General features: G+C 43.5%; 1 pseudogene; it reads left to right on the top strand.

The window, feature by feature from the left end:
* The first annotated feature begins 9,500 nt into the window (after nt 1-9,500).
* Nucleotides 9,501-9,613, top strand: LOC126356524 (5S ribosomal RNA; annotated as a pseudogene).
* The last annotated feature ends 12,492 nt before the right edge of the window (nt 9,614-22,105 follow it).

The following is a 22,105-nucleotide window of genomic DNA, read 5'->3' as shown; positions in this document are numbered from 1 at the left end:
ATCCCGACTCGTAGAACGTTATTCTTCCATTGAATATTAATTCTTTTTCTCATGGTAACCTCCCCCTTGGCAGTCCCCTCCCGGAGATCCGAATGGGGGATCATTCCGGAATCTTTTGCCAATGGAGAGATCTTGATGACACTTCTTCAACTACAGGCCACATGTCCTGTGGATGCACGTTACGTGTATTTAATGCAGTGGTTTCCATTGCCTTCTGCATCCTCATGCCGTTGATCATTGCTGATTCTTCCACCTTTAAGGGCCGTTTCCCACCCCTAGGACGAGAGTGTGCCCTGAACCTCTATCCGCTCCTCCGCCCTCTTTGACAAGGCCGTTTGAAGAGTGACTGTGACTTCTTATGCAGGAAGTCTTCGACGCCAATGCTGATTATGAACCAAAGTTTAAGCAGCGGCGGTATTCGAACTCGGGACCGAAGATGTATTGATTATGAATAAAAGGCGCTACCTCTACACCTAGATATGTAGCCAGAATGGTAAATACCACATATCTCATATCCATATTATTGCATAATATCAACATGTCATTTCGTCACACAAATACAGCTACATCATAAGCACATCATTTCTTATCTTTTGGTCTCAGGTTTTTTTTTTTTTAACATGAATGTCACACTTTATCCTTTCTCTGTCATTCTTTACACTGTGTGCAGTTTCTCGCAATATACATATTGCTTGAACTCTCAATTAATGTCTCTGTATTACCAGTAGCGAATAACTGAGGATTGATAGCCTCATACAACTATTTTCAAACATCTTAAAATGACAGCAGTACAGCAGATTTCTGCAACATCATTCACAAATTACCAAACGTTCATAGCAAATTACATTTATCTCAAGTACGGAAAGTAATTTCTTGTAGTGGAAGGTAAACCACTCTCAGTACTTGCTTCACTATACTTACACTGGGATAGTAGACGAGAGTTATTTACACTTATTATATTAATAGAACAGCAGACGAAGTCGAGTGCAACATGAATTAAAAGAGGGAATAGTAACACCCAGCTTACGGAGGCATCAGGTGCCAGCTGATGTACCCATCAAGAGAGATTAATCCTTTATCTACTTTCAAAGTCATTCTTTCCTCTTTGCCTGTATACCAATGGAATAGCATAAGGTGAATCAAAAAACTTCGTATGTTCCTTGACTTTAAATTCATACAAAAAATTTCATATTGTACCAGGCTTGTTGATAAAGACTTCAGAATGTGACTGTAAAATATCGAATTACTCTTGCCTATCCACTCAGAAGCACCCTCTAAACTGTCTACTTTATCACGCATAATTACAGAAATATCAAAAGGCTGTTCAGTTTCCTGAGAAGTATTTGATTTGTGACCAATAGGATCAGTGGAAGGTTGTGATTCTGACGAAGACGAAAATTTCAAACAGCTGATGTCTTGTAACTTCCTGGCAGATTAAAACTGTGTACCCGACCGAGACTCGAACTCGGGTCCTTTGCCTTTCGCGGGCAAATGCTCTACTATCTGAGCTACCGAAGCACGACTCACGCCCGCTCTCACAGCTTCACTTCTGCAGGTATCTCGTCTCCTACCTTCCAAACTTTACAGAAGCTCTTCTGCGAACCTTGCAGAACTAGCACTCCTGAAAGAAAAGATATTGCGGAGACATGGCTTAGCCACAGCCTTGGGGATGTTTCCAGAATGAGATTTTCACTCTGCAGCGGAGTGAAAATCTCATTCTGGAGCTGATGTCTTCTTCGTACTTTGAAATTCTATCCTCTAGTTGCGAACAGACTAACGTGCCATTGAATTCAGCTATCGCCTTAGCATCATTCAAGTTTAGAATGGTCTTTGATTCAGACAGGAAATCTACACCGTATATCATTTGTACAATAAGATGGGGCACAATTAAGAAGTTGTCAGAGAACTGATGGCCTAGGTAAATGAAATCCAAAAGTGTTTCTTTTTGACCTCTGCAGTTTTTCCAGCAATGCCACCCTTAATCTTGGTTCATTGCAGTGAAAATGTTGGACAAACAGATAATTACTGACAGTTACTGAAAGCTGCCTCACTAATAACCAAAATAGGACTACTCGAGTCTATTACTGCCGGTAAAGAAATTTCCAACAGAAAATGACGCTGTAGGATAGATTAAGATGTTCTGATTGTCTACCTTCTCTTCCAACAAAGTGTCTCTAATATCATCAAACTGGACAAAATTTATTCGTCTGACCTCTGAACTCATAACACAAATTGTTTTTGCTAAAAAAAAGTCACAAAAATCCACTACCATGGTATTAGTTATGTTCACTAGTGCTTGTGGATATTCGTCTGTTTCTCACTCACTATCGTCGTCTGGCCAAGGCATGTAATTAGTTACCCAGTCAAAAACACTGATTTCCCCTAAGTTTATTGCTTGGTCCACAACAGTCTCTATATTAATTGGATTATGATCGATTTCACCTAACATCTGTTAGTCACTTTGATTACTAATAGACTCATATTGTTCATTTTATTCACTAATTGGCTCACAATGTATGATTTTTATGGTATGAATGAAACAATTCTCTATGTTAACAGACGAGTTGTTTGGCACTTGCGCCTTACTTATTACAGGAATGAACTCCTCACTACATCTTGCCTAATACGTTTAATCTCTTCCTTGAAGCACTTAAACTTTTTCCTAACACATTCTTTGATCTCTTCTATCAGTTCTTCAAATTTTCTATCCTGTTCTTTATTGTGCTCTCAAAATAGCTTCAGAATACTTTCCACAGAATCATTGTTGCCTTATTTGACATTACTACAGGAAGGGATAGAGACTGGCTCAGCTTGGTCAACGGTTGTGGATGCAAAACTTGAATCTTTAACTATAGAACCTGACTGTTGTGACAAAGTTTCACATCCTACAGGCTCAGTTCCTAAAGCAGAATCCCCAACTGCACTTCCTTGTTCCATGTTTGATACTGAAAAATCACCGTGAACAACCCTGTCAGGAATTGTCCTATCTGTTTCAGTTAAATCAATATTGTGAGATGATCCCTGTTCATGTGTACCTGCTGTTACTTCAGAATTATCTGAAGTTACATCAGCTGCAGCTTTCTCACTTGACCTAGCTCTGGTAGTTTTCGACTTTTAATACGATTGTAGTAAAACACAAACAAAAAAAGAGAAAACTCACGAACAGAAGATCAACACTACACAGATAACTACCAAAAATCACTTCCTGTAAAACTTAATAAAAACATAAAAAATATTTAAATTTCCACTGACAGAAATCATTGAATAAATGCAAATCCAAGGTCCTGGTAATATAACTGTCCCATGAAACACCTACACTTCAGCAAAGGACACAACACAGAATGTATCATGAAAAAATCACCGTCTATCTAGCCACACAACACCTCAAGATTGAATAGACAAGAGTGCTTTTACATGGGAGAATATCATTGGCGATAGCAGAGATCAATGGCAAAAATCACTTACTCTAAGCATAATACAACACTACAAATGCCTAAAATGAAAGACTCTCACTTGCACTACAATGCTTGTGACAAATCGGTGTTCAAAATCGCAGAATACACAAAATTTCTATTCCTGCACAAGCAATCTTCAATTGTTCTTCAGAAAATTTGTCTGTATTGTTCACTGGTAATAAATAAACTCCGGGAAATTGAAATAAGAACACCGTGAATTCATTGTCCCAGGAAGGGGAAACTTTATTGACACATTCCTGGGGTCAGATACATCACATGATCACACTGACAGAACCACAGGCACATAGACACAGGCAACAGAGCATGCACAATGTCGGCACTAGTACAGTGTATATCCGCCTTTCGCAGCAATGCAGGCTGCTATTCTCCCATGGAGATGCTGGATGTAGTCCTGTGGAACGGCTTGCCATGCCATTTCCACTTGGCGCCTCAGTTGGACCAGCGTTCGTGCTGGACGTGAAGGCCGCGTGAGACGACGCTTCATCCAGTCCCAAACATGCTCAATGGGGGACAGATCCGGAGATCTTGCTGGCCAGGGTAGTTGACTTACACCTTCTAGAGCACGTTGGGTGGCACGGGATACATGCGGACGTGCATTGTCCTGTTGGAACAGCAAGTTCCCTTGCCGGTCTAGGAATGGTAGAACGATGGGTTCGATGACAGTTTGGATGTACCGTGCACTATTCAGTGTCCCCTCGACGATCACCAGAGGTGTACGGCCAGTGTAGGAGATCGCTCCCCACACCATGATGGCGGGTGTTGGCCCTGTGTGCCTCGGTCGTATGCAGTCCTGATTGTGGCGCTCACCTGCACGGCGCCAAACACGCATACGACCATCATTGGCACCAAGGCAGAAGCGACTCTCATCTCTGAAGACGACATGTCTCCATGCGTCCCTCTGTTCACGCCTGTCGCGACACCACTGGAGGCGGGCTGCACGATGTTGGGACGTGAGCGGAAGACGGCCTAACGGTGTGCGGGACCGTAGCCCAGCTTCATGGAGACGGTTGCGAATGGTCCTCGCCGATACCCCAGGAGCAACAGTGTCCCTAATTTGCTGGGAAGTGGCGGTGCGGTCCCCTACGGCACTGCGTAGGATCCTACGGTCTTGGCGTGCATCCGTGCGTCGCTGCGGTCCTGTCCCAGGTCGACGGGCACGTGCACCTTCCGCCGACCACTGGCGACAACATCGATGTACTGTGGAGACCTCACGCCCCACGTGTTGAGCAATTCGGCGGTACGTCCACCCGGCCTCCCGCATGCCCACTATACGCCCTCGCTCAAAGTCCGTCAACTGCACATACGGTTCACGTCCACGCTGTCGCGGCATGCTTCCAGTGTTAAAGTCTGCGATGGAGCTCCGTATGCCACGGCAAACTGGCTGACACTGACGGCGGCAGTGCACAAATGCTGCGCAGCTAGCGCCATTCGACGGCCAACACCGCGGTTCCTGGTGTGTCCGCTGTGCCGTGCGTGTGATCATTGCTTGTACAGCGCTCTCGCAGTGTCCGGAGCAAGTATGGTGGGTCTGACACACCGGTGTCAATGTGTTCTTTTTTCCATTTCCAGGAGTGTATATAAAACAAACTGTGTTGCTGAAATTGCAGTATATAATTACTTCAATTATTGTACCACAAATCATGAAAGTTATTTGCTAAGTGAAAGCCTATATCTGAAGTCTTTTATATGTATGTTGCTGCAGAACAAGACTTTATCTGACTTCAAAATTCAGCATATTATCATGTAATTAGGCATCTTAGCAGAAAAGGTTGACAGATGAAAGGTCGTTTTCTATTTCTAACTCGTGTTTGCAAGTGTTAAGTTGTACCTGAGAAATGTGTAAAACTTATTTTTAAGTCGAAACATGAAAATCTCGGTGCAGGGCAACAGAACTATGTGAAAATTTAATTTGAAATGGGATTATGTGGAGCTCATGCTACATGATGCGAAATCCAGACTAACCGATACATTAAATAATTCATCTGCGAGAAAGCAATCCGTTTTCAGTCGAACTTAGATATGAAATCAGACTGCAAAACAAAATGACTCACATCAAAATGTTGGCCCTGAATATTGCTAACCTTTATCTTTAGTCTTGCAAACAATCACTGTATCAGAATTGTTATAGTAATTACACAACAAACGAACATAAAATTTAACGCATCTGACTTTCTGATAAAACCACTTGAAAATTGATAAGCTAGCACAGTACTGAAATCTTCTCCTGGTATTAAGCCTCAGAGCTGATACTGATATTTTCACAAAGACACTCTGACAACCACTGTGGCTTACAATGGACCTGAACTTGGATGGTTATGAAAGTTAATGGCCTACCTGTGTTCACGGAACGCTCGTCTGCTCTGCAACCTTTTGCTATTAGGAATTTCGTGTGGCCGTCCAAAACCAAATTTCATTTGCCATACTTGTCATGCGCAATGCAAGACGGTATCTTACAAATTTTCATAAAATGCTTCACAGTGCACAACTCGCGATGAAATGCGAACGGTTCTAGGCGCTTCAGTCCGGAGCCGCGCTGCTGCTACGGTCGCAGGTTCGAATCCTGCCTCGGGCATGGATGTTTGTGATGTCCTTAGGTTTTACTGGTTTAAGTAGTACTAAATCTAGGGGTCTGATGACCTCAGATGATAAGTCCCATAGTGCTTAGAGCCATTTGAACCATTTTTGAAATGCGAACGCGCGAACAGTCATAAAAGTATAAATGAGAATGGAAAACTAATCTTAACGACTCACAAATGAGAACAATGACTCCAAGTTTAACTATGCTTCATTAAGCTACCACACGAATACACCGTTTTATAAAGTTCTCACATGTAGGCCAACTAAGGAAATCGTAACTTTCCTGTGTACAATTGCATTGCTTGACACTTGTTTCAACTATAAGAAAAAACCATGTCTTTCATTATAAGATTTCTACAGTAGTCTTCAACCATACGCAATGTTCTAACAGTAAGAAGCTATACAGTTTCAAAAATATAAAAGACTGGATTACCTAAAAAAAATTGGCTATTGACATTCCTCTATTAATATAATCTCATTTTCATTCCTCAGAACATATTAGTACAAAATCCTTTTTAAGTAATTCTGCCTCCACTACGCGGCAGACTAGCTTCCATCCTGTTCAAATCACGTACATAGCCAGATTGTCCAACATACACCGCTAGTGTCGTCAAAATGAAGTAATCTCTCTGATCAACATCTCTGATCTCAAAGAGTATGGTTATATCCATATACCAAATATAACACAGACCGCGTATGCCCCTACCTCTGCCGTGTTAACGCTTGAAACCAACGTCTAAGTCTCGTGACTTGGGGCAGGAAGCTGGGTTCCTGCCATTACACTCTGTGTGAAGTGGAGCTGACCATTACAGTTTCTATCATTAAAATCAAGCATTGATTTTGACAATTCATCGTAGTGCAACCCTTACACATATGGTAGTGCAGTTAACCTAGTTTCTCCGAAATTCCTGATAATAAAGCAGTGGTTATCGGTTTTTCATGTAGGCGAAAGAATCACTGTTCTTTAATGAATTTTCTTTTCTTTTTTTTTTTCACTGCGAATTCTCTAGTTCACTGTTTCCACAGGAGTTGAAGACAAAACAACAATTTCGAACGCAGCATTAGTTGTCTAACGATTCCACAAGGATATGTGTGAAATGCTTTAGTAAGCTTTTATAAGAAAGGAAGTTCGTTTATGTTCATAATGTCGGGTTTTTACGCAAAATAAGCAAATACGTTTTCTGACTTTTGCATAAAACAGTACAGATACCGAAAAGAGATCAAGATAAGAAGCCTAAAATTTTAAAAAATCTTAATACTGGTGTAGTGAGCTAAATATTAACAATTAGCCATAACCAAGTTTTACATGCCAGGACGAACATCTATCCTAACTTTCAACTTACGAAATACCTCTGCAAGCATTTTGATGTTATTCACTTACACAACTGAGATTTTCGTCATTTTACCTAATCTTTAGGATACAAAAAAGACATATCTGAGCAAATGTGAAGGTTATTACTTCTGCATCTACTAAAAACCACAAAAGCACAACATTAGATCTGTAAAAAAAATATCGTAAATTGTACACTATAAATGTGTAATAACATACTCGGTTTCGTGTCCCGAGACAAGTAACTTAAATGTTGGTTTCAGTTGAACGTTATACGCACTCTATGTTATCTATGGTCTACGATTATATCGATATTACAGAGGTTTAGCAACTTCACTCACATATATGACCAAAACTACCTGAAAATCGTCATGGCAAATGGAACAGTTCCATTTCAAAGTATTGAGGGCGTTTTTCATTGTTAGAGTGTGGTCCCCTTACTGCTTTTAAGAAAACTATAATTTGTAAAGGTGTGAATACATTTTACGCCATTGCGTACTGCGTTCAGTAGAGGATTATTTCGAAGACTATTTTATTTGTGTAAACACGACGGTCCACCCTTTAATAAGGCAGCATCTGTGGGGCCTTTGTTTTCAATGACTTAGAACTGATAAAAGTATTTTTTATTGTTTAAAAATACATTTTTTAGCAGTCAGTAAAGAATGTTAGTGCCAAAAGTAGGAAAGAAAACGAAAATGTGCTTCATTTACAATAACAAAGTTCACAATATTTTTCCCAAAACAGGCCCCTCTTCTAAACAATCTCAAATAGTATCTTGGGCAATACGTTCTTTACATGGAAGGCTGGTAGTATGAGTGAGAAATTCAAGTATTTCATTTTCCATCCAGTTGTTTCCATATCTGAGGCTTAGTAGTTTTTCCACATCGTCTTTCTTTTCTTGTCTCAACTCATCGGTGATGACACTTTGGAGAAATTTGACACTTCGTTCAAGCTTTGAAGGGTCATCAGGATAGTAGGTCATGTGCGTTTTGATTATTACATCAGTTATCCTTTCACTTACCATATATTTCTTCAAATGAATCCTTTTCAGGTCACTGATCCCATTACAGTCCTCAAAATTGTACTTAGTTCCTTGAAATCAAATATTTCCTTGTCTTACCCTAAAATCCTTGTTTCGCCCACTTCTGCATAGACATCCTGGTACGTGTTTTTACTCAATATTTCTGAAATTTTACGACGTTTCTTAACTACTAGTCCAAATACTCCGTCAGGAGGTTAAAAGGAATGTCCTCGAACTGGAAAGCAGGAAAGTACATCAGTCACATGAACTGGAGATTCTTTTAATAACCGAGCAATTTCATGAATACAGTGCTGGGTTTTTTTTATTTTTTTGGCCAGTAAAAACATTCTGAGAAATGTGACAGATGTGTCAATTTCTTTAAGAAATCGGTGATGGCTATAGTCATACGTTTGCTTCATTAATTTGTGAAAAGCTCTAGCTCTTAATTTATGTGACCCAAGTTCAGTCATTAGCTTATTCTTTGTGTTGGTGTCCGTAGCAGTTTTCATTTGGTGATACATTCTATGGCAGAAGTTACAGGTATCACTTCCTGGAGTTCCAAAATCTAGATTAAATTTTGTATTAAATATTTTCATATAAAATGTTTTCTTCACTTTCAGATCAGATGTGACTGAATTGTTATACATGAGAAAAAGTTTGTTTGTACTCAGGTCACTTGGCAGATAAAGGCGCTGGCTCTTACCTCTGGAGTAGTGATTCTGCCTTGCTTGTAGATGTGAAATGAATTCAGATACCTTTTTCCTTTTTGCACTATACTTTCCAGCTTGATGGTCTACTTCTCTCTCGTCAAGCACTGCTTCACCTGTTTGAAGGTCATAAGCGATGGTGTGCACTCTTCTTTGACCAATACCAAAAAGCTTCTTGAAGAAAGCAGCACACAAAGGAACCCTACCCCCCTTTTGAATAAACCTGAAAAACATTTAAGGTAGCAATTACAATATTAGTCCTCTAACGCATTTTATCTGAGTAATAAATCATAAATTTTGATGGTTTTTTACTTACATGATACTGCACTGTTAGAGCAGTTGGTTTATTTTACAGATTAGATTTATCGTACAGATCATTCCGTACTCCGGGCAACAGCTTTGCCACAGTGGATACACCGGTTCCCGTCAGATCACCGAAGTTAAGCACTGTTGGGCGTGGCCTTGGATGGGTGACCATCTGGGCCGCCATGTGCTGTTGCCATTTTTCGGGCTTCACTCAGCCTCGTGATGCCAATTGAGGAGCTACTAGACCGAATATTAGCGGCTCCAGTCACAGAAAACCATCATAACGACCGGGAGAGCAGTGTGCTGACCACGCGCCCCTCCTATCCGCATCCTCTGCTGAGGATGACACGGCGGTCGGATGGTCCCGATGGGCCACTTGTGGCCTCAAGACGGAGTGCTTCCGTTCTCCGCTCTGCCTAGGCCTGCTCTCATTGAGAAGGAAGTAAAAGCTTTTATATTGTTCCTTTTTGTCTGGTTTCGCAAACACTACCATTTTAGTTTTATGTAGACTGTTGACGGGAATGCTGGCAAGGAGGTTCGAAAGTCATGAGATGAGGATCGTTATCCCGATATGTGATAATAAAAAATTACAACAGAAATAATTATACAGGTAAGCAGAAATAGATTAATTTGTATACCTTTGCAATAACATTCATTCGTTTTCTCCAACAGTCACACTTTCACTTGCTATAATACTCTCCATATTAACCACAACAACGTTTTTACCTCTGACTTCTATAAGCGTAACAGACAGAATGATAAACGTTTATACACAACAGTGCTGTAATATTGAAAACGAATAGCATCCGGTCATTGTTGGTCAGTTCAAGGGTTTCGCTTTAGTCCAACAGTCTCACACAGTAGCCAACAAAGCTTAATAAAACAAAATAAAGGCAACTGTTGGACTTAATGCAGTTTGATTCAGTCACAATAGAGGACAACATGCTATTTGTTGCAGCCTCTACTTTTCTGCGCTCTTTTTGAAGGTGTTAAAATGCGTGTGGACACTATCTGATTGCAGGAGTTCGTAGAACGAGTAATAATATACCGGATTTCATATCATACTCAATTTTGTCCATAAGTGGACATAACCCTTTTGAAAAGTTGTTCCCCATGTGCACATAGCATTCTGCAATGTCATAAATTCCGTCCGTCCCACGTTTCTTTACACCAGAACTTCATGGGAATGACTCCGACAGTAAGGTTCAGTTTCCTTGGTGGGCTCAGCAAGAACTTCTGACTAATCCTAATTTCTCCTCAGATGTTCTTTTTACCGACGACGCGTCGTTCTCCGACAAAGGAACTGTCAGTATGAGAAATGTGCATTATGGTTCCATCAACAATAGACGATGGCACCGACAGGTAGAGCATCAACAACGTCCATGGTACATTAATGTTTCGTGTGGAGTTATTGAAGATACTATTATGGAACCTTTGTTAGTAAATGGCAACCAAAATGGGAGACCATATGCCTGGTATTTTTAAACACACTTTTCCTGTTCTGTTGGACACCATACCTCTGAATCAGAGGACGCCTTACGAGCACGACGAATTCTGGATCGTAAATATCATTGTAGGTGGATGGACGTGGTAGGCCAGTGTATTGGCCTGCCTGATATCCGGACCTTACGCCCATGGATTTTTTTTTTTTTTGTGAGGAGCAGTCAAGGATTCTGTCTACCAAAATTTTCCAACAACGCCAAAGGACATAGAGCAACGTATTTTCCTTCCATTAAGAATGTAGGTGCGCTAAACGACTCTGATTTGACTTCCAACGATAGAGCACAGCAATCAGTCGTCCTCTTCTTTCAGGTTTCATTCGGCAGATTTAGATTTCATATATCACTATTTGATAGCATCAGTGTATGTCCTAGTACGTTAGTCTCCTGTTATTCGGGCTTCTGTCACATTTCGTTCAAGACTATCCGAACGGCGGGGACCGACGTACTAGGACATGCATTAATAACGGCTGTCACGATCCGAACACTAAATTTGCCGAACAAAACCCGAAAGAAAAGGACAACTGATTGCTATGCACTATCATTTGAAATTTATTCAAGAGTTCAAAAATAAATTTTCTAGTTTGACCAAGTTTAGAATGTTTGGTTGTTGCTTACGTTACGTAGTCGACGTTTAGAAAGTGCGTCAGCTATTTCTACGTCACAGTTCAATGAAAACTATAATAAAATAACAATTAATAATTGGAATAAGGGCTAATTTTATTCGTTTTAAAGATTATATTTAACACAATTGACCAAGAAGATTCTAGTTTTGGTTCGGCCCCTTACTACTTTTGAGCTGTGCAGCCCTGATTTAACCTCGACCACGTCTCTCCTACATCTATGGGAATACATAAAATACATACCCTCTGCAAGAACTACCCAATGATATTAAAAAACAATTTTTCATTTAATGGATCAGAAAAAAAGTTACTTTTGGAGAGCAAGATAAATGGGGCATCCTGCATGCACAGTACATACAACGAAAAAGGTGAAACAGCCAGAAAAGGACGACGAAACTAAATGAAAATTCACGGGAGAGTGCGTGTGTTACGTTATTTCGGTGATTAAAAAGTCGAGTCCAGTTTGCGAAGTACTTGGTTAAGGCCACTTATCATTATGATGTTGGGTCACCTCTGATAACGCTGTCCCACACGAGTACACGGCATCTCAGTCTCGCTTCACTGTGATGACTCAACATTCGGCGCCATTCACATGCCTTTCATACCTTACCACGTCTGTTAATAATGGTTGAAATGGCTCTGACCACTATGGGACTTCACTTCTGAGGTCATCAGTTCCCTAGAACTTAGAACTACTTAGACCTAACTAACCTAAGGACATCACACACATCCATGCCCGAGTCAGGATTAGAACCTGCAACCGTAGCAGTCGCGCAATTCCAGACTGAAGCGCCTAGAACCGCTTGGCCACTCTGGCTCGCCACGTCTGTTAACAACACTGAACACAAACAACACTAATGCACTGTGGTGCCTATTCTACCTGTCACAAAAACTTGGAACGTTAATCATTTGCATACCTGTCAATGACGTGAGCGTGTACGATGTTACACTCCTGGAAATGGAAAAAGAACACATTGACACCGGTGTGTCAGACCCACCATACTTGCTCCGGACACTGCGAGAGCGCTGTACAAGCAATGATCACACGCACGGCACAGCGGACACACCAGGAACCACGGTGTTGGCCGTCGAATGGCGCTAGCATTTGGCATTTGTGCGCCGCCGCCGTCAGTGTCAGTCAGTTTGCCGTGGCATACGGAGCTCCATCGCAGTCTTTAACACTGGTAGTATGCCGCGACACCGTGGACGTGAACCGTATGTGCAGTTGACGGACTTTGAGCGAGGGCGTATAGTGGGCATGCGGGAGGCCGGGTGGACGTACCGCCGAATTGCTCAACACGTGGGGCGTGAGGTCTCCACAGTACATCGATGTTGTCGCCAGTGGTCGGCGGAAGGTGCACGTGCCCGTCGACCTGGGACCGGACCGCAGCGACGCACGGATGCACGCCAAGACCGTAGGATCCTACGCAGTGCCGTAGGGGACCGCACCGCCACTTCCCAGCAAATTAGGGACACTGTTGCTCCTGGGGTATCGGCGAGGACCATTCGCAACCGTCTCCATGAAGCTGGGCTACGGTCCCGCACACCGTTAGGCCGGCCTTCCGCTCACGCCCCAACATCGTGCAGCCCGCCTCCACTGGTGTCGCTACAGGCGTGAATGGAGGGACGAATGGAGACGTGTCGTCTTCAGCGATGAGAGTCGCTTCTGCCTTGGTTCCAATGATGGTCGTATGCGTGTTTGGCGCCGTGCAGGTGAGCGCCACAATCAGGACTGCATACGACCGAGGCACACAGGGCCAACACCCGGCATCACGGTGTGGGGAGCCATCTCCTACACTGGCCGTACACCTCTGGTGATCGTCGAGGGGACACTGAATAGTGCACGGTACATCCAAACCGTCATAGAACCCATCGTTCTACCATTCCTAGACCGGCAAGGGAACTTGCTGTTCCAACAGGACAATGCACGTCCGCATGTATCCCGTGCCACCCAACGTGCTCTAGAAGGTGTAAGTCAACTACCCTGGCCAGCAAGATCTCCGGATCTGTCCCCCATTGAGCATGTTTGGGACTGGATGAAGCGTCGTCTCAAGCGGTCTGCACGTCCAGCACGAACGCTGGTCCAACTGAGGCGCCAGGTGGAAATGGCATGGCAAGCCGTTCCACAGGACTACATCCAGCATCTCTACGATCGTCTCCATGGGAGAATAGCAGCCTGCATTGCTGCGAAAGGTGGATATACATTGTACTGGTGACGACATTGTGCATGCTCTGTTGCCTGTGTCTATGTGCCTGTGGTTCTGTCAGTGTGATCATGTGATGTATCTGACCCCAGGAATGTGTCAATAAAGTTTCCCCTTCCTGGGACAATGAATTCACGGTGTTCTTATTTCAATTTCCAGGAGTGTACATGAACTGCCTTTGCTTTTATGTCAGGCAGTATACATTCAAATCTCATGCAAACTATACTCAGACACTTAAGAACGTCTTAGTCGCTAGTTTGATATCATGAAGTCGTAACGTAGCTAAGTTGGCTACTATTAAACTCGGCTTTCATTAGATTCGTGTTTTATTTCGTAAGAAATCATGTTTTGTATCCTCTACCCTTCGTTCTTCAATAACAGTTAGTATGCGTTTTACTTAGCGCGCATATTGCGTGCGCTCTTCGCTATGGTTATCATCTGTGACAATTAAAAGCTATTGGCCAAGCGCTGACTCACCCCATCACACCAGGCATTGTTGCCGTTTCTCTTCTGACTGAATCATCCGAACGCATGGGGCGTTGCAGCGCAAGCTAGTGACAAGTTAAAGTCCTTGACAATGGATCGCGTCTACTCGTAATCACCGATTTCGTCGAAATTTATTGGTAGATCCAGCGCTAGGCCAGAAATGACAGTGACAGAACTCCAGATGGCCAACCATCTAGAAAAAATAGCATCTCTTGAGTGGGTCGGGGAAGTCATTTATGTTAGGGTTGTTTCTAGGCAGCGAGTAGTGCAGCGTTTGACACGATGCCCCATTGGAGGTTGTTAACGTAGGTACGAGAATATGGAGTGAGTTCAAGGACATGTACTGGCTCGATGACTTCTTAAGCAATAGAACCCAGTATGTTGGCCGCGACGGTGAGTGTTCATCAGAGACAAGGGTACCGTCAGGAGTGCCCCAGGGAAGAGTGATAGGACCGCTGTTGTCCTCTACATACATAAATTATTTGGCGGACGGGGTGCACAGCAATCTGCGGTTGTTTGCTAATGGTACCGTGGTGTACAGGAGGGTTTCGACTTTGAGTGACTGTAGGAAGATACAAGACGATTCAGACAAAATTTCTAGTCGCTGTGATGAGTGACAGCTAGCTGAAAATGTGGAAAAATGTAACTTAACGCTGGTGAGTAGGAAGATCGAACCTGTGACACATGGATACAGTATTACTAGTGTCCTGCATGACTTAGTAAAGTCGTTTAAATATGTGATCGTAATGTTGCAAAGCGATATGAGGTGTAAAGAGTGTGTGAGAACTGTGGTAAGGAATGTGAATGATCGACTTTGGGTTATTCGGAGGTTTTTGGGAAACACTGATTAACCTGTAAACGCATATAGACCCTAGTAAGACAAAATCTTGAGTACTGTTCGAGTGTATGGGATCAGTACATGGTCAGATTGGAGGAAGACATCGAAGCCATTCAGAGGCGGTCTGCTAGATTTCTTACCGGTTGGTTCGAACAACACATAAGTTCGAAGATGCTTCGGGAACTGAAATGGGAATTCCTCGAGGTAAGGCGACGCTCTTTGTTGAGGAACACTACTGAGAAAATTTAGAGAAACGGCTTTTGAAACCGGCTGCAGAACGATTCTATTGCCGCCAACAGACACTGTGCATAAGGACTCAGACGATAAAATACAAGAAATTAGCTCTTATAACGAGACATATAGATGGTGTGTACTATGTATTGAACCAGGGGCCTAGAAACGATGGAAAGGCTTCGTCCCATTATAGCCCTCAGTGGCTCACAACCCCACAACAGGCCGCAGCGGTCCACCCACCCCACCACCGTCCCACACCGAACACAGGGTTATTGTGCAGTTAGACCCCCAGTGCCCCCCCCCCCCCCCCCCCCCCCCCAGGATTTCTCATACCGGACGACTGTAACCCCAAGGGTTTGCGTGGTAGAGTAATTATGGTGAACGCGTACGTGGAGACAGTGTTTGCGAAGCGATCGCTGACATAGTGTAAGTGATGTGGAATAAGTGGAACCAGCCCGCATTCACCGAGGCAGATGGAAAACCGCCTTAAAAACCATCCACAAACTGGCTGCCACGCCGGACCGAAACACTAATCAGCTGGGCTGATTCATACCAGGGTCTGGCACGCCTTCCCACTCGGGAAGCAGCGCGATAGACTGCACGGCTAGACGGGCGGGATGAGAAATACACTACTGGCCATTAAAATTGCTACACCACGAAGATGACGTGCCACAGACGTGAAATTTAACCGACAGAAGAAAGATGCTGTGATATGCAAATGATTAGCTTTTCAGAGCATTCACACAAATTGGCGCCGGTGGCGACACCTACAACATGCTGACATAAGGAAAGTTTCCAACCGATTTCTCATACACAAACAGCAGTTGACCGGCGTTGCCTGGTGTATCGTTGTTGTGATGCCCCGTGTAAGGAGGAGTCATGCGTACCATCACGTTTCCGACTTTGATAAAGGTAGGATTATAGCCTATCACGATTGTGGTTTATCGTATCACGACATTGGTGCTCGCGTTGGTCGAGATCCAATGACTGTTAGCAGAATATGGAATCGGTGGGTTCAGGAGGGCAATACGGAACGCCGTGCTGTATCCAAACGACCTCGTGTCACTAGCAGTCGAGATGACAGGCATCTTATCCGCATGGCTGTAACGGATCGTGCAGCCACGTCTCGACCCCTCAGTCAACAGATGGGGACGTCTGCAAGACAACAACCAACTGCACGAACAGTTCATCGACGTTTGCAGCAGCATGGGCTATCAGCTCTGACACCATGACTGCGGTTACCCTTGACGCTGCATCATAGACAGGAGCGCCTGCGATGGTGTACTCAACGACGAACCTGGGTGCACGAATGGCAAAACGTGATTTTTTCGGATGAATCCAGGCTCTGTTTACAGCATCTTGATTGTCGCATCCGTGTTTGGCGACATCGCGGTGAACGCACATTGGAAGCGTGTATTCGTCATCGCCATACTGACGTATCACCCGGCGTGATGGTATGGGGTGCCATTGGTTACACATCTCGGTCACCTCTTGTTCGCATTGACGTCACTTTGAACAGTGGGCGTTACATTTCAGATGTGTTAACGACCCGTGGCTCTACCCTTCATTCGATCCCTGCGAAACGCTACATTTCAGCAGGATAATGCACTACCGCATGTTGCAGGTCCTGTACGGGACTTTCTGGATACAGAAAATGTTCGACTGCTGCCCTGGCCAAAATATTCTCCAGATCTCTCACCAACTGAAAACGTCTGTTCAATGGTGGCCGAGCAACTGTCTCGTCACTGCTTTTGATGAACTGTGGTATCGTGTTGAAGCTGCATGGACAGCTGTACCTGCACACGCCATCCAGGCTCTGTTTGACTCAATGCCCAAGCGTATCAAGGCCGTTATTACGGCCAGAGGTGGTTGGTCTGGGTACTGATTTCGCAGGATCTATGCACCCAAATTGCATGAAAATGTAAACACATGTCAGTTCTAGTATAATATATTTGTCCAACGAATACCCGTTTATCACCTGCATTTCTTCTTGGTGTAGCAGTTTTGATGGCCAGTAGCGTAGGTAGTCGTTTTTTCCTTGCTCTGTCTACGGTTGGAACAGAAACGGAAATGTCGTTGTATAGGATACCCTCCGCCACGCACCGTACGGTGGCTAGCGTAGTATCTATGTAGATGTAGATGTAGAAATCAGCGGGTTGTGGGATCGAGTCCCTATGTGGAAATTTTTTTTTAAATTTTTAAGTTGCACGCAATGCAGGTACACCGATATCATGCTCAATATGCGGTATTTATTGTTTTCGTAAAAGGCGTTAAAAGGAAGGGCAAAGAAGAATTTGGGATTGCAGATGAATTTCTGGAAAGGGGTTGTAAGGCGGAGACGAAAATTTCGTGTGAAAAATTACATACCTTTATTATTTTGTAGTTGATGTTTTACACATGCTGGTGTGGTATTCAGCGTAAGAACTAGGGAAGCAGTTGTTTTCTAGGCATATTACGCGCGTTATAAACGTCGCATTCTTAGAATTACAGACTTGCTTTAAAGTTTCTATAGAAAAAGAAACATTGGTTACATTCATATAAGCTTTTCTATCTCGTCGCTCAGTTTGGCAGCAAACTGCGCGTAACTCATCATTTCCCTAAATCTTATCGAGGATAGAGGACAAGCTGATGTACAACGGAATACATTTTGCTACAGTCTTCTCGCTATGTGGTTTCTTTTTCTCTCTCGGTGAAATAGGTACAGCTTCGAAGCTTTACTATCAAGTTCTTTACCTGACGATAAAAATAGACATCGCAGAGCTGCTGCATTAGCTGTCGACGGCCGCTTGAAGTTCAAAATGAGATTAACGGAACACAAAGTCCTCTACGCTTTAATAAATATCGCTTCTTGGAAGGTTGCTGATAGAGTCTTCTTGGACGCTGTAAGTACAATCTTTTCTTGGAAACTTTTTTGGAATCCCACATTCTCATTTGCCTTTCCTTTTCATGACTCTTATAAAACATTAATAAATACGAAACACTGAGCATTATTTCGGTTTATTTGCTGTGTAAGTAACGTAAAACTCGAAAATAAAAAGTAAAAAAACGTTTCCACATAGGGACTCAGTTCCAAGGCCCACGTATTAACGTTCTGTGGTCTTTTCGCTGCGCCAACCGCTACCTGGAAACTGTGTTAATGTACATGGCTCATGCCTCACCCGACCCGCACAAAGAATGCTTTTTGTTTTCTAAACGCTTGGCCATCTGGAGCTCCCAATTGTGTCATCTTTATTTCCGGCTATATGCAATAAATTTGGACGAAATCGTTGGTGACAAGTGTGCCCTTGTGAGTCGAGACTTCGCCCAGCAAACACTTACATTTTGCAACATACGTTGTTTTTAAAGTATTTCACTGATGTACAGTGAAGAGCCAAAATATTATGACCGCCTGCTTAATAGCCTGTTTGTCTTTGGAACGAAATGCATCACTGAGTCTGCGTATCAAGCATCCGACAGTTTGATTGTAGATTTGTGGGGTTATGTGGCATTAAATGTCTACGCACAGATCTAGTAATTTGCGAAAATAACGTGCCGCTGATTTGCGTACGCCATCACGGTGCCCGATAGCGACCCAGATGAGTTCCATAGGATTTGCATCAGTCGAATTTGGTCACCGAAACATCAACGTGAGTTCACTATAATGGTTCTCAAACCACAGAAGCACGGTTCTGGTAGCGAGACACGGACAATTATACTGCTGAAAGGTGACATCGCCTTCGGGCAAGACATCAAGCATGAACGGATGCCCGTAGATCGCAGCTGTCAGAGTGTTTTCGAATACTACCACAGATCCCACGCAAGCGCAACAGGATGTCTCCCGTGGCATAACACTGATCCCAGCAGCTTGCGTCCGTGGCGCGGTGCACTTTTCGAGGCGCCGTTCACGTCAATTTCGGCGTTTATGGAGACGACCATCTAGTGCAGCAATAATGTGATTCACCCTAAGCGCCGACACGTTTCCACTGACCTACAGACGAATCCCGATGGCCCCGCGTCCACTGCAACCGCAATTGACGATGTCATTGAGACAACATATGAACACGTAGTCATGGTCTGCTGTGGAGCTCCATGTTCAACAGCGTACGATGAACGGTGTGCTTCGAAACACTTGTGCGTGCACCTGCATTGCGCTCTTTCGGCAGAGATGCCACAGATCACCATCTATCCTACTTTACAGAGCAGACAAGCCTCCGAACCCCACGTTCTGCGAAGAGTCCTGGACGTTCAACCATTTAGTACCTACTGGAAGTTTCACTGTCCTTCTTCCTCTTTTCGCAGATACTCACGACAGAAGCAAGTGAACATTCGACCGCTTCGCCATTTTCGAGATACTCGATCACAGGCTCCTCATAACAATAATCTGCCCTTTGTCAAAATCGCTTATCTCAATCTATTTCCCCATTTGCGGCGCATATCTTCTCTAGGGTGATTCCTCGTCCGTGTGCACTCCGCATTCTTTTGTTATCACGTCAAGTGCTCGCTAAGCACAGCGTCGCGATGGACAGTGGTCATAATGCTTTGGCTTATCAGTGATTGTGAGGAAATCAAGTGTATCGAGAACAAAACACCATTCTGCAGACAGAACTAAGTAACATTTATTCAGGTATTGGCGTTTAATTCTTCTCTTCGCGAGCATTTCCTATGCTGTACTCTCCACTACACCCACATATGAAGGCTTCACAGTTACTTTGACGACAAACCTTACGAGATGTTACCAGTGTTGTTAGCAGAAATGATATGCCTATTTCGATATATATTTTAGAGCCTCCTACTTACGGCAGCGACGGGCATACAATCCTATGACTAAAGGTTTCTGGAACAGAAGAAGCGATGTAACTAATTTATCATCTTTTCTTCACTTTACAACGTTTTCAGAATGCTTTTAAGCATGAGGAATTATGAAAACGGTTCCGTAACAAGAAGAGCAGAACGAAATTCATACGTCACATATGATTCAAATTAACACACATAAAATATTAGTTTTTGACAACACGAGCAAATTGCCGATGACAAGCTGGCAAAGCATGACACACAAAAAAAAGATTTCGAAATGAAGGAAAGCTGTAAGTCATTTTATTTAATAACACGATTTAATGACGACAGTTGTGTGAAAGTGCTTGTATTTCATAAAGACTTTTAGCATGAGAGCGAAGAACCTAAGTAGTAGGAAGATGGGGTTACTACCCCAATTTTAATATCAAATCGACACCCAAATTAATTAAACGGATAAATTAATCACCTCTCCATTCACCCCCCCCCCCACCCCGCCCGCCCCTGACCATGTCCACCCCCACCTCTGACCACGTCCATCCCCACCCCTCGATGACGTCATGCGTTTCTCTCAAGCTGCAAGTGGACCCCAGCACCCTCTCCCTTTCCCACACTCCCCCACCCTCAACCTACCCTAATCAAACGAATTTCGAATTTTGGCGGGAATTTCGAATTTTTGTGGGAATTTCTTTGTCCCACGGCAGTGCTGACGTCCCACACCACCTCCACCCAGGAATAGGCAGGAAATTAAAATTGGCGATACTCTTTCTGCGACTCAAACTCTGGTCCTCCTGGAAGGAAAGGCCAAGTGCATCCCCCTAACGCAATTACACCACCAGAGGGGTTACAATTGATAGGAAATTAAGAATGGCAGTGCATACAACACATGGAGACTGTCCAGATGCAGGAGAGGAATCGTAGGTTAGTGTACTTTATTTATTTTGGTCGGGAAAATGAAGTAAAGGTAGCTCCTAATTACGAAATTAATCATAAACATTTGGCCTAATTACACACCCTGCAACCCCTAAAATCTCAATACAGCTCAAAAACTGACGGTACCGTGCAACTGGTGTTATCCTGCTGCAAGAAAATTTCGCAATACCATAGTAAACTAGGGACAGATAAACTCAAACTTTACCCTTCACCTTCCGCAGCTCGTGGTCGTGCGGTAGCGTTCTCGCTAGGAGACTGATGATCACAGACTGTTAAGTCCCATAGTGCTCAGAGCCATTTTAACCAATCTACCCTTCACCTATAAGGTGGCGGGAAAAACGCAGGAGTGTAAGGTACTATCTTTATTCTTTTTGGCTGGAAATATCGTCAGCTGAGGAGATGCTGGAGTTTGACGTTACAGTTCGCGACAGACACCTGCTCAAAAATCACCCTGCAACCCAGTTAACGAAAGCCAATACACGCTACTGATGCAAAAAATGCATCACAGTTCTAATTACACTTCGTAATTGCCGTGAAACAACTAGCACTCGTAGTAAACGGGTCATAATGCAACACATGTACTGGGGAAAATCGTCGTTGTTGTATGCCTGACGTTGAACAAATATATCCTCCATTGAAGTACTAAGAGTGTTGCATTCTGCACTGCTAATACTTTGGAAACGGTATGGCTTTAACTGTATAACATTTTTAGGTGCAAAAGTGTGTAATTATCGGAGTGTGCATTTACACTCTATGATCATTCTTCTCATGCCAGTACCTTCCTGGTACTGACTCTGGACAAGGGAATAATACTTCAGAAGCGTTCTACCGTGTCCATGACTGGCGTTGAAAGTAAGGAACAACAGTTAAAATTCCTTAAACTGATCTCGTTATTAACTGTGGTGTGTATTGGACTACATCGTCCCATATCAACGGTGTCTTTGTGTGTGAGAAATCTTATGGGACTCAACTACTAAGGTCATCAGTCCCTAAGCTTACACACTACTTAACATAAATTATCCTAAGGATAAACACACACACCCATGCCCGAGGGAGGACTCGAACCTCAGCCGGGACCAGCCGCACAGTCCGGGACTGCAC

The sequence above is a fragment of the Schistocerca gregaria genome, chromosome 3 (assembly GCF_023897955.1).
Source record: "Schistocerca gregaria isolate iqSchGreg1 chromosome 3, iqSchGreg1.2, whole genome shotgun sequence".
NCBI lineage: Eukaryota > Metazoa > Arthropoda > Insecta > Orthoptera > Acrididae > Schistocerca > Schistocerca gregaria.
This window is presented reverse-complemented; position numbering and strand designations above follow the sequence as displayed.